The sequence below is a fragment of the Lagenorhynchus albirostris genome, chromosome 11 (genome assembly GCF_949774975.1).
Source record: "Lagenorhynchus albirostris chromosome 11, mLagAlb1.1, whole genome shotgun sequence".
NCBI lineage: Eukaryota > Metazoa > Chordata > Mammalia > Artiodactyla > Delphinidae > Lagenorhynchus > Lagenorhynchus albirostris.
Window position 1 is genome coordinate 97491834 of NC_083105.1, and position 13373 is coordinate 97505206.

The 13373-nt window shown below is 48.4% G+C and overlaps 2 long non-coding RNA genes across 2 annotated transcripts; one reads left to right on the plus strand and one right to left on the minus strand.

The window, feature by feature from the left end:
• Positions 1 to 4090: 4090 nt before the first annotated feature.
• LOC132529905 (uncharacterized) lies at positions 4091 to 8403 on the minus strand. The gene is made up of 3 exons (XR_009543614.1): positions 8285 to 8403; positions 4778 to 5004; positions 4091 to 4368 (listed from the first exon to the last, which is right to left on the minus strand). It is a non-coding gene; the product is annotated as an uncharacterized LOC132529905 (long non-coding RNA).
• LOC132529906 (uncharacterized) lies at positions 5734 to 7662 on the plus strand. Its single transcript, XR_009543615.1, has 2 exons — positions 5734 to 6683; positions 7198 to 7662. It is a non-coding gene; the product is annotated as an uncharacterized LOC132529906 (long non-coding RNA).
• Positions 8404 to 13373: the final 4970 nt, after the last annotated feature.

A 13373-nucleotide genomic window follows, 5' to 3' on the forward strand; every position in this document is an offset into this window, starting at 1 on the left:
ATTTGTTTGTTGGGGGAAGACTTCTGCTTTGGGAAAGATGGCGTAGACTTGATTTTCTCTATTGCTCCCATTAAATACAACTGAAAGCCCTGGACATTATACGTAAAACAAACATAAGAAGATTCTGAAAGGTGGAAAAAAGAAAGTGGACTGGCTAGGACCTTAGGACCCAGGACACAGCATGGTACTGAGTTCTGTGGGTTTCTTTTTCCCTCATACATCCCAGACTGGATGCTAGAGAGGTCAGCAACCTGGAAATACCAGCATGCACAGACCAAAAAAAAAGCTTCAATAAAAGTCGGCTCTCTAGGGACTTCCCTGATGGTGCAGTGGTTAAGAATCCACCTGCCAATGCAGGGGACACGGGTTCGAGCCCTGGTCTGGGAAGATCCCACATGCCACAGAACAACTAAGCCAGTGCGCCACAACTACTGAACCTGTGCTCAAGAGCCCACGAGCCACAACTACTGAGCCTGCATGCCACAGCTACTGAAGCCCACACGCCTAGAGCCCGTGCTCCACAGCAAGAGAAGCCACCGCAATGAGAAGCTTGTGCACCGCAACGAAGAGTAGCCCCTGCTTGCCACACCTAGAGAAAGCCCGCACACAGCAACGAAGACCCAACACAACCAAAAATAAATAAAAAATAAATAAATTTATTTTTTTAAAAAGTCTGCTCTTTAGCCAAAAGACCAGGAAAGGGGTAGCCTACAAAAACAGAAACTTTGGGCTTCCCTGGTGGCGCAGTGGTTGAGAGTCCGCCTGCCAATGCAGGGGACACAGGTTCGTGCCCCGGTCCGGGAAGATCCCACATGCCGCAGAGTGGCTGGGCCCATGAGCCATGGTTGCTGAGCGTGCGCGTCCAGAGCCTGTGCTCCGCAACGGGAGAGGCCAAAACGGTGAGAGGCCCGTGTACCACAAAAAAAACCAAAACAAAACAGAAACTTCCAGACAATAACCACTCTTCTCCAGCCAAACACCAACTAAAAAACTGTGCCCCACCCCCACCAGCAAAGGCCAAGAAGGGAGCCTAGACTACCAACCTCAAGAACCTATAATGAGACACCCCACCCTGAGGTGGTGTCAGAGAAGGCCAGGTAAGGAGCCCATCCCCACAGACCAGTAATGAGGCTCTACCCCATTCCTGGCAGTGTTAGTGGAGACCATGTGGGATGCTGAAACTAACCCCCCTGCCCAGCCCAGCAGTAAGGAGAAGTTCCAGCCCCTCAAGTGTCAGTGGAGGCCAAATGGGGAACCTGGGCTTCTTCCTCCACATGGTGGTAATGAGGTAGTGCCCCTTCTTTCCCTGCAGGACTGGTGTACAAAATAAGCCATTCAAAACGGAAGGCTTAAATAAGAGCCAGAGTCTATAACAAAATGCAAAAATGTCCAGGTTTCAGTAGGAAATCACTCATCACACCCAGAACCAGGAAGATCTCAAACTGAATTAAAAAATGTCAACCAATAATCTCCAAAATTTACAAACAGTTCATGCAGCTCTATATCAAAAAAACAAAACCCAATCAAAGAATGGGCAGAAGACCTAAATAGATATCTCTCCAAAGAAGACATACAAATGGCCAAGAGACACATGAAAAGATGCTCAACACTGCTAATTATTAGAGAAATGCAAATCAAAACTACAATGAGGTGTCACCTCACACAGTCAGAATGGCCATCATCAAAAAGTCCACAAACAATAAATGCCGGAGAGGGTATGCAGAAAAGGGAATCCTCCTTCACTGTTGGTGGGAATGTAAATTGGTACAGTCACTAGGGAGAACAGTATGGAGGTTCCTTAAAAAAACTAAAAGTGGAACTACCATATAATCCAGCAATCCCACTCCTGGGCATATATCAGGAGAAAACCTTCGTTCAAAAGGATACATGTTCATTGCAGCGCTGTTTACAATAGCCAAGAAATGGAAGCAACCTAAATGTCCATCAACAGATGAATGGATAAAGAAGATGTACATATATACAATGGAATATTACTCAGCCATTAAAAAGAATGAAATAATGCCATTTGCAGCAACAGGGATGGACGTGGAGATTATCATACTAAGTGAAGTAAGTCAGACAGAGAAAGACAAATATCATATGATATTGCTTATATGTGGAATTTTTTTTTAAATGATACCTCTGAACTTATTTACAAAACAAACTCAAAGACTTAGAAAAAATCTTATGGTTACCAAAGGGAAAAGGTGGGGGGATAAACTAGGAGTCTGGGATCGACATGTACACATGGCTATATTTAAAATAGAAAATCCACAAGGACCTACTGTATAGCACAGGGAACTCTGCTCAATATTCTGTAATAACCTAAATGGGAAAAGAATTTTAAAAAGAATAGATACAGGTATATGTATAACTGAATCACTTTGCTGTACACCTGAAACTAACACATTGTGAATCAACTCTACTCCAATATAAAATAAAAATATTTTTTAAATTTCAACCAATAGATGCCAACACCAAGATGATAGAGATATTAGAATTATTTCCAGGTAGCCATGATAAATATGCTTCAAGAAGCAATTACAAACCCACTGAAACAAATGACATAGAGAACCTCAGCAAACAGATAGAAGCTATCAAGAAGAACCAAATGAAAACTCTAGAACTGAAAAATGCAATAACTAAATTAAAAGCCCAGTGATGAGCTCAAAGCTAGAATGGATAGGGCAGAGGACAAAAAATCCGTGAACTGGAAGATAGGACAATAGAAATTACCCAATCTGAACAATGGAGAAAAACTAGACCAAAAAAAAAAAAAAAGGAAGAAGAAGAAGACAGAAGGAAAAACAAAAACAGGGGTTCCCCGGTGGCGCAGTGGTTGAAAGTCCGCCTGCCGATGCAGGGGACACAGGTTTGTGCCCCGGTCCGGCAAGATCCCACATGCCGTGGAGCGGCTGGGCCCGTGAGCCATGGCCGCTGAGCCTGCACGTCTGGAGCCTGTGCTCCGCAACGGGAGAGGCCACAACAGTGAGAGGCCCACGTACCGAAAAAAAAAGTGATTGTCCCAAGCAAACTAGTGCTCCCAGAATCTGGAACAACGCATTATACAATCCAAACCCATATTTGCTCAGGTCCGTATTCCCTCATCTTAAACTTTTGGGACCAGTTGTGTTTCAGTATCCAGAACTCGGGGATTTTCCTGAGGTAAATGCAGTACATGCGTTACAGCAGCGTGTATGATCACACACCTTCCCCAGCCAGGCCTGGGGCAGCCCCCGAGAATCAAGCACATTAATACTTCTTCTGAAAAAATATGAATATTTACTTTGAGATAAAGTCTATAAACAGTTTCACCTGTTCAGGGCAGGATGAATTTTGGCATCAGACTCATTAAAAACACTTTTGGTTTTCAAAATTTTGTGGACTTCAGGATGGCTGGTGAGAGATTGTGTGACTATGCAGCCAAAGCCCATAGTAAAGACTTAGAAGTAACTAGAGAAAATGAATAATAGGAGAAATATTGGTTTCAGGGTCCGGCTCTGCGAGTGACTATGAAATTAAACTCTGTTGAAGGGATGCTCCAATCAGGAGGCTGATGTGGTGTAATGCTCACGTTCCATTGGCTCAGCCTTTCGGCCACCTTAATAGAGAAGGAACCTGAGAAATGTAGTTTAGACTAAGGCCCCGAATGGGCTGGACTAAGGTTTGGTGAGCAGCTGGCGATCTCTGCACCAGTCCACCCTTCTGGTCACCAGCGTCAGGCTATACCAGAGACTATGATATTAAACTCCATAGAAAGGATTTTCCAACACAGAAGTTGGTGTAGCTGTTTCAATCTTCCAGTTTTTAGTTGTTCCCTCATGGACTCTACTGCAGCTGACTCCAGGCTCCATAATTAGAATCTTTACACCATCATTGAGAAGCCTCTCTGTGGAACTGCCCCAGTTGGAAAAATCTGAGCTGTAATAAAGACCCGCCACCAGACTGAAACTCAGCTTTCTGTACAAACCTTCGATTTAAGTGCTAGCTCTTCTGCAGAGAGACTTCTGTTATAATGTATGGGTGTTGCCAAATCTGGCTCCCTATGCATCGATGCCGAACAAAAATACGGAGACAGAGAACTGGAAGATAAGAAATAGAGAGGCTTTTTATTTTCTTTGCCAGGCAAAGGGAAGACACAGTAGGCTAACGCCTCAAGAACTGTGCCACCCTCCTAGAGGGATCAGGGAAGAATTCATACATGGGGCTCTCAGTCCGGGGTATGTGATAAGGATCAAAAGTGGTGAAGGTCTTGCATTTCTTTTCTTCTGCAAACTTATGGCCAAAGCTGGCATCAAGTGGCTCAGCAACCCGGTCTGGTGTCCCTGAAGTTATCGGCCCGTGACCTTCTTTCTGAAATGAAGAGTGCTACACGGGAGTGTAGGGGGAGAAGAAATGCCAGGTGCAAAGGGTAATTTGTATGGAGTCAGACAGTAATCAGCTTGGTGAAGGCCAAGTCTAGCCTCGAGTGTTTGTTAGTAGTAACAGCTAAAGAATAACCAAGATTAATGAACTCTTTCAGGCCTGTTTACATTGCTTCCCCAGACGATTCATTGTTTCCTTATTTTCCTTGTTTATCAGAAAAGTCTCATTTCTATTTTGGCTGCAACATGGGCATCAGTCATTTTTGATAATTCAGGGAAAAAATCATCACTACTATAAGCATTGAGATTGATGAGATTTTTGTTAAAATTACTTGAATACTTGGAGCCATTGAAATCTTCCTTAACCTGTAAATGAAAAACTACTTTAGAAAAACATGTTGGACCTGTCTTACCTGTTAAATGGTCTTTGGGAGATCTCTCTCTTCCTCTCGGTTGTGTCCTGGACAGGAGCTCCCTCTTGGCACCCCCTGCCTTGTCTGGGCCATGCCTTCTCCATCTCAGGTTTCTTTAGCTCCCATCACTCTTTCTGATCCAACAACTGATATCAGCTCCACAAACACCCCATCATTGTGAGTATTCGCGATGTCTAATGCGTGTAGAAAAGACTATTTCCAGTTACCTGGGGTTTAAATTAATATTTAATTTATTAAAATTGTAAGTATAAAACATGGTTTTGCTTAAACCTTGAAATTCAACTTAAAATCCTGAAATTCTATTTATAAATGTACTACATTTTAAAAAATTACTTCCACTTGTTCTTTGATTGATGTTTAACTCAACTCGAACAGATTTAAATTTCCTTAGCAATTAGTCTCATCTACAAAGTTGGTAAAATTTCCATGACTGTTTTACACCATATTCATACACTTAATATATCTGATTTGTTCCCCCTCATGTACTTCAGTTGCCTGACAAGGTAGTATTTAAAATACTCACAAAATTTTTCTTATAACGTAAGCAACTCTTGTAAGTCTAATTACTTAATTGACCATGTTCTGCTGTTTGATTTCTCTTGAATGTTCTAATACTGTTTATAAGCTTTCGACTAAAAATCATAACTCTAAAATCAACAGATATTTCAAGTTGGAAACAACAAAGTTTAACTTAAATTCATACAGATTTTTTAAAATAAATTTATTTATTTTACTTATTTACTTTTGGCTGTGCTGGGTCTTCGTTGCTGTGCGCGGGCTTTCTCTAGTTGTGGCGGGCGGGGGCTACTCTTTGTTGCGGTGTGCAGGCTTCTCTTTGTGGTGGCTTCTCTTGCTGCGGAGCACAGGCTCTAAGCGCGTGGGCTTCAGTAGTTGCAGCACATGGGCTCAGTAGTTGTGGCTCACGGGCTCTACAGCACAGGCTCAGTAGTTGTGGCACTGGGCTTAGTTGCTCTGCAGCATGTGGGATCTTCCTGGACCAGGGCTCGAACATGTGTCCACTGCATTGGCAGGTGGATTCTCAACCGCTGCGCCACCAGGGAAGCCCCATACAGATTTCTAAACTTAAAGTTAACATCAAAATATTATGATTTACTTCACTGTCTCTATTCTAAATTCTACCCTTTCCCAGGAGAGTCAGTTTGACCATCGGGAAGGCTGAGGTTATTAGGACAAAAAATTAGTGCCGTAGACCAGTTAGCTGTCAGATTGAAGAGCAGAACGGGAGAGCTCAGGGCTTCAGGGCTGCATGCTGCAAAGTAATCCTCCTGTGAACTCCCTGAGCGCTCCCCAGGTGGAGTTACCTCTGCTGACCGCAGAGCGGGTTTTCAGCTGGACCGGCTCACAATTCACATGAGTAGGGCATCTTTTGCATTGTACCTTATCCCGCCTTGGGTAGATGATCTGCTGCTGTATCCCCACCTAGATGTCAGCAAATTTCCTTCACTTATTAAGTCCTTTTGTATTTTTCTTTCTTACCTGATCCTCTAGCCCTGTCGATGACCTCTCTTTTCTAAGCCTCTAATTAAGTGTCATCAGACCCACAGAAACTTGCTTTTCCCTTTCATATCTGCCTGGCCTCCCAGACCTTGCACTCCTTCCACATGTATCTAGCCTGTCTTCAAAGACCATAGCCCTTTCTTCCAGTGGAATCTACCTCTTCCTCCAGCTTAATCAGCCTTGTATTTTTCCTTCAATTTTCACCTCTTTTATTCCAGAAGAAAGACCAAACTTTATGTTGTTATTTTGTTGTTGTTGTTGTTTTTAAGCAGTTCTTTCTTGACTCCTTGAACAAACATGCTTGTTAGAATCAGAATGTTCCAGACACTGACCTTCTGGATTGCCCTGTTGAGCCCTTGGGTTTGCAGTAAGTTCAATTTTTTCTCTATCTTCACAGGAAAATGATACATCCCCTATTAAATAAGGGATCCTCACTCCTTTTGATCTCTTCACTGGAAAAAATATACCACCCTTGGTAGCTAAAACCACAGTCCAAAATTCAAATTCTTGGCCAAGGATTGTATAATTGACTAAAGGATTATAAAGGTGACAATTCCAGAGCCACCTTGAGATGGGTGTTGGTAAGTCCTGGGAGCTTGTGGACTGACACAGTTCACAAGGACAGGTAGAGGCTGGTCACGCATGGCCTACTTGGGCCTACACAAAGTTCACGGACATATGCTCAGGAGTGAAACTCAGCTCCTTTTGAGGTTTGAGGGTCAGCCTAAAAATCTGGCTGAAAACATGGCAGAACAAAAAGTTATTCCATCCACCAGGGCCTTACCTGGAAAGCCTTTGTAGCTAATATTCTGCCCATTTTGAGGTAAGACCAAAAGACCATATATTTGGTGAACTAACCTCTATTTTTGCCTTACCTGTAGTGCCAGGTCACCTTTGCCCATGAAATCGGCACCCGAAAGCCTGTGAGCTCTTGTTACCAAGACCCTATGGTGCTCCAAGGACAATGGTGCTTTAAGGACAAAGGATGACCCTGCCTGAAAATGTTTCAGCTGTTACACCCCCTACTGGATTCTTACTCGCCCTCCCACCACGTTGCAATGGTTACAAGATTCCTGAGCCCACCTGGGCGACGCCCACCTGGGCAACTGGACCTGTCCCAAGTAAGGAAAAGCATCTGCCCTGTCCCACTCCCACCTATAGAAGGAAGGTATATGTTCCTCGACCAATCAGTAAATGACATTTTCACCTCGGACCATTCCTTTGTTTTCTGGCTGTAAAAACTGATCAATAGCACATGTTCAGGCCCGACTCTCCCAGACGACTAGGAAGTCAGCCCGCTGTTCTGGCAGCGACCCTTTCCTCTAATAAATTCTATCTTCTTTACATTCTGCCTTATATCTGGAAATTCTTTTCCAACCCACGTTCAGAGCACGACAGACCTTAGCAGCTCCTGTTGGTAAGGCCCCGACTTATTAAAAAAATAACCTGGGGCTTCCCTGGTGGAGCAGTGGTTGAGAGTCCGCCTGCCGATGCAGGGGACGCGGGTTCGTGCCCCGGTCTGGGAGGATCCCACATGCCGCGGAGAGGCTGGGCCCGTGAGCCATGGCCGCTGAGCCTGCGCGTCACGAGCCTGTGCTCCGCAGCGGGAGGGGCCACAGCGGTGAGAGGCCCGCGTACCGCAAAAAAAAAAAAAAAAAAAAAAGCATGGTGCTTAAAAATAACCTGGGCTTGTCTAAATCAGCCTGGTAACTATAAAAATAGCCAATCTCCTATGGACATGAGCCACGGTAAGCTTCCGTAAGCTGCCAAAAGGTAAAGAAAAACCCAGGCATGTCTGGCTCCAAAGCGTGTGTTCAAAACCACAAGCCCGCGCTGCCTGGGCTTCAGGGGGAAGGAGCTTTAGGGATCCTGCCATCCCCGAGTCTCTATGCTTTTCAAGACCCCATTGTCACCAGGCTAGGGATGGCTCTGTCCATCTCCCAATAATTAATGATAATGATAGCTCACGTGTAGTAAGCCGATTCTGAGTTGCTTCAGAAAAAGTGATTTTATTGAAGCCTCACCCAAGCCTTGGAGTAAACAATTCCTTCTGATACCCGGCGAGCCAACACTTAGAGGAGCTAAAGACCAAGGCTGGAACACTGAGTGCTGGGATTTGAACGCAGGCGGAACTGATAGCAAAGGCCTCCTGAACCCCTCCTCCCTCCTCCCCACCACCTCACAGTAGGAGGTGCCCTCTGTGCTTTGGGATTTCCTCCAAGCAGCAAGATGGTATAGGAAGAGTAGGGCCCTGAGGTGGCCTGGTGGCCTGTGGGGGGACAAGGCAGCAGAGCAGCTAAGTCACCTGGGCCTGGTACCCTGGGGCTTCGCTCTGTGGTCGTCTGCAAATTGCATCACCCTCTGTTCACCGTTCTGTGCCCTTTGGACTTATTCTCCCTCTCTGTGTCACCCGGAGCACAGAAAGACTCCTCTCCCTTCAGCAGCCTGACAGAAAATCAGGGCTTTTCTCAACTGCTGCTTTTTCCCTTTGACAGCCTCTCCGCAGCCAATGGAGAGAAAGGGCAGGATAATCCCAACTCACCTGTTTAAGGGAAAAGACCACATCTCATGGGGATAGGGGAGGGGCTGCAGAGTGGGGATGAGAACTTCAGCCATTTGGGTCAGGTCTTTGAGAATGGATATTCGGGGCATCGAGGTGATAAATGGAATATTTATAAGTGGAACGGAATATGTACAAATGGAATATTTCCTGCCATATCAACAAACAAAGGATGTCACAGTCACCAATGATTGCAGCCCTCCAGCGTGAGCTGGTGAGCCCTGAGGAAACTCAGGGTGTGAAAATACGGGCCCCAGGGAGCTAAGGTGCCTATCAAAGGATGATTTCAGTTAGCCCAGACTCCTGCATCTTCCCATCCATAGAAAAGTGCTGAATTCCTTAACTTGAGATGTCTGGTTTTCTTTATTTAACAATAATCTTTTGACGTTCCCAATTACCTGCTCTTTGTTGCAAAACTCCTATATATCCTGGTTCCCCCCTCGTCTACCCGGAGCAGTTTATCACAGTTATCTGAAACGCTGTCTCCCCGGCTGCAGTCCTCATTTTGCCCCAAATAAAACTTAACTCGCAACTCTCACGTGTGCCTTTGTTTAAGTCAACTGAGGCATCACGGGGCTCCAATTCCGTTTCTGACAAATCCAGCTCCACCGCATCCCAAAGTCCCCATGCCCCACCCCCTCCCACCCACTGTTGCTAAATTTAAACCCTCATCTGTCCTTTTCCTGTAGGACCGGGGTATTTTAGGGAGGGACAGCGTGGTGCCGCAGTTGATGCCGTGACACCAGCGCTGTGAAAATAAGCGTGCCATCTCCCCTCGTGGGTCAGAGGCGCCCGCCCGCCCCGGACTCGCAGATCTCCTTCCGCACCGTCTCCCTCCCTCCTGTTCCTCGTCTCTCCGAGAGGGGGCGCCCTTTGAGGGAAGCCTCGGCAGGACGCTGGGTGAGAAGAGGACTCGCAGGGAGGCGAGGTCCAGGACCCCAGAACCCACAGCGCACCGAGGAACACTGTGGATGCAATCTCAGTTCATTCTACAGACACCCGGGAACATCCCAGGGTCTGGGGATTTCACCCGTCAACGCAGTCCAGAGGAGCCCTGAGGGGGCCCAGGGGACATACCTTGCGGGCCAAGGTGGAGATTAAAATCTAAGGGGAATACGAGATCTTCCCCGCCCCCAGGGCAGGGGCTGGCGGCTGGGGGAATGCGAGTTTCAGGATTGTTGCTGATGGTACATCAGCCTGAAGGTTGCAGGGTGGTATACTCCTGAACTGGGCAGAGACCTGGTGTGTGAGCGCGTCTGTGTGTGTGTGTGTGTGTGTGTGCGTGTCCGCCCACCCGCCCGGAAGACACAGAAGTGAGCTTTCAGGTCTCCGGTCTGGTAACAGGAAGCAGAACGCATTTGGTTCTTGAGCGCTAGGTTACCGTCTCCGCCTCTACAGCCCGGCTTCTCCCAAGGCCTAGTTTCTCCATCGTGCACTTTTCAGGAAGCTCGTTAATTTTCACTGCAGAGAGTGGACTGCAGAGGAAAACAGCCTTTCAGTGCAAAAGAAAAGACTTGAGTGAGGCCAAAGGAGATGTTTGCTGTTTCAAATTAAACGGGACTAGGGGAATTGGAAACCCTGCCCAAGGCCTGGCACCCTGGGCCTTTGGCATCTTCTGTGAGGGACGTTGGGGAAGAACTTTCCAGGAGACCTTGAGCAACAAAATAAAAACCCATTTGGACTCCTGCCTGCTGCCCTTTCTCTGCACGATGGGGGATGGCATTCCTGTTGCCTATTTCCAGTGTGTGGTGTGCGTGCGTGCGTGCGTGCGTGCGTGCGTGTGTGTGTGTGAGGCAGAGACAGTGAGAGAGGAGGGTGGACCCACAAGCAAGAGCAGTAATTTGGGGCATGTGTGGCTGCGGGGGCACAAGGGCTTCAAAGTTTTCTCCAGGCACCCACACTCCTGCTGACACTGACCCCATCACGACACGACCCCCCAGCTGTCATGCAGGGAGGGGTTGGCAACCATGGGCTGGCCTCTGGAGTGTCAACACTGACGGTGAAAAGGACGGACAGGAGGGACTTCCCTGGTGGTCCAGTGGTAAAGCCTCTGTGCTTCCACTGCAGGAGGCATGGGATCGATCCCTGGTCAGGGAAGTTCTGCATGCCTCGCGCTTCAACCAAAAAAAAAAGGGGAGGGACAGGAAACGTTACACCTATAAGACACAGTCAGCGCTCGGTGGTTCTGACCCTGGAGAGTGTCTGGAAAATGAATGCAGAACGGCGCATTTCAGAAGAAACCCCCGCGTGGTCCCAGAGACAGATGATCCAGGAAGGCTGGGAGCTGGGCAGATGCTAAGAGATGGACTCTGTGCTGCTGATACGTGTGTACTCAAGAGAGGGACAGAGGGCCCTGCAAGCCCTTCCTCTTCCCCACCCGAGAGCTGGGGCTTGAACTTGAATGAAGACCCCAGCTCCCGAGTCTCAAGCCACAGTGCAGGGGCTCCAAGGGCAAACACTTGGCTTTGGCTCCCCTTCATGGGAAGCTGTGGTCCCTGAGGCCAGGGGTGTGTGAGGACTAGAGGGACGGTAAGGTGGGAGGGCAGTGAGCACCCTGAAATTTAAGACCGTACATTAAAAGCTCTCTCTCACACCCCATCAGTGCTGAGGCTCCGGATGTCTGAAGGCTCTGCCCATTGAGCCATCACTCTGAGCCTCTGAGCAACTCCGGGTAGAACAGGCAGGGCTGCCCCCCACGTGTTATTGCCACAGACATGGAAACGTGACCTTGGCATCTGTGGGGGCCCCTCCAGGAGAGGCTGCTGCAGGCGCCTGCTGGGCCACCGCTGTCCTCTGTGCACTGGCCCCCGGGCCAGAGGGCCATCAGGGCAGCGCCATTCTCCCCTCCTACCAATACGTCTTTTCTCTCTTTTTTTTTTTTTTTTTGCGGTACGCGGGCCTCTCACTGTTGTGGCCTCTCCCGTTGCGGAGCACAGGCTCCGGACGTGCAGACTCAGCGGCCACGGCTCACGGGCCCAGCCGCTCCGCGGCATGTGGGATCTTCCCGGACCGGGGCACGAACCCGTGTCCCCTGCATCGGCAGGCGGACTCTCAACCACTGCGCCACCAGGGAAGCCCCTGTCTTTTCTATTATAATCAGTCTGAGAGCTACACACGTCACCTCATTCATCATTTATGGAGCCCCTACTGCACGCCAGGCCCTGTGTGAGTTCTGAGAATACAGCGAATCTGGTGGTGGAGACAGACGTGCACCACCACGTAGTAAGGAGGGCTGTGATGGAGGCGTGAACAAGAGGTGCCAGGGCACAGAAGACTTCCTGGAAGAGGCAGCGCTGGAACGAGGTCTTCAGTGATAAGATTGCTAGGCACACGGGGGGAAGGGCCATGCTAGACAGAGGGAACGGGACATGCGAAGACAGAGGCGGGAAGGAGTAGGACAAGTTTGGTGAAGGACTAGTGGTTTGTGTGACTAACACCCAGGTGTGCAGGGGTGGTGGCAGAGAGGGGCAGGGAGGTAGGGAGGGGGGTTGAGGGGCCTCTCAAGGTGTCGGGACTTGACCCTGGCAATGATATGGAAGGTTCTAGAAGGAGAGCTACACTTTATAAAAGTCACTCGGACCCAGAGGCGGGTGGAGTGGAGCAAAACACAGGAGGCAAGGAGAAGAGGTAGCAGGCAGCAGGGAAGCTCCTGCAATAGACCAGGCAGGCATCGAAGACAGTATGATCAAGGCAGCGGCAGCAGTAGGGGAAGAGAAAGAAAAGACACATGTGAGAGATTTTAAGGGGTAAAAATGAGAAGTTTTAGTCATCATTTGGACATGAGGTTAAGGGAGAGGGAGAAATCCAGACTGGCTCCCAGGTTTCTGCTTAGGTAACTGGGAGAAAGGTGAAAGGGACAGGTAACAGAAGAGAGCAGAACTCGGGACAAGGTTGTGTTTAGGCACAGGATGTCCTAGGGGAACTGCCAATAGTAGTTGGGTAGGAGGTCTGGGTGGGAGATTAAGTATGGACATCAATACATGGCTAGTGGCTGAAGCCAGGGGGAAGAATGGGCGCCTGGCAGAAGTAAGACCAGGCACAGGTGGTGCACGCAGCGGGCCAGTAAGCTCCACTTCCACCCCACTGTGTCCATGAGAACCACAGAGAAGTAGGGGAAACATTACTGATACTCAAACACCCCATCCCACAGAAAGGAATTAAGACCCGGATCTCTAGTCTTTCCTGGGGCCGGGACAGCACAGGAAGGATGCTCCCCTACAGCACACTCTTCTGAAATAACCCCATCTGGTTCCCGCCCCTTACAGCCTGGGCGACATGTCTCAGAGCCCGTTCTCTGTTATTACAAACAGCAGGGTTGGGCTTCCCTGGTGGCGCAGTGGTTAAGAAACCACCTGCCAATGCAGGGGACACGGGTTCGAGCCCTGGTCCGGGAAGATCCCACATGCCACGAAGCAACTAGGCCCATGCGCCACAACTACTGAAGCTCGCGCGCCTAGAGCCCGTGCTCCGCAACAAGAGAAGCCACCGCAATGAGAA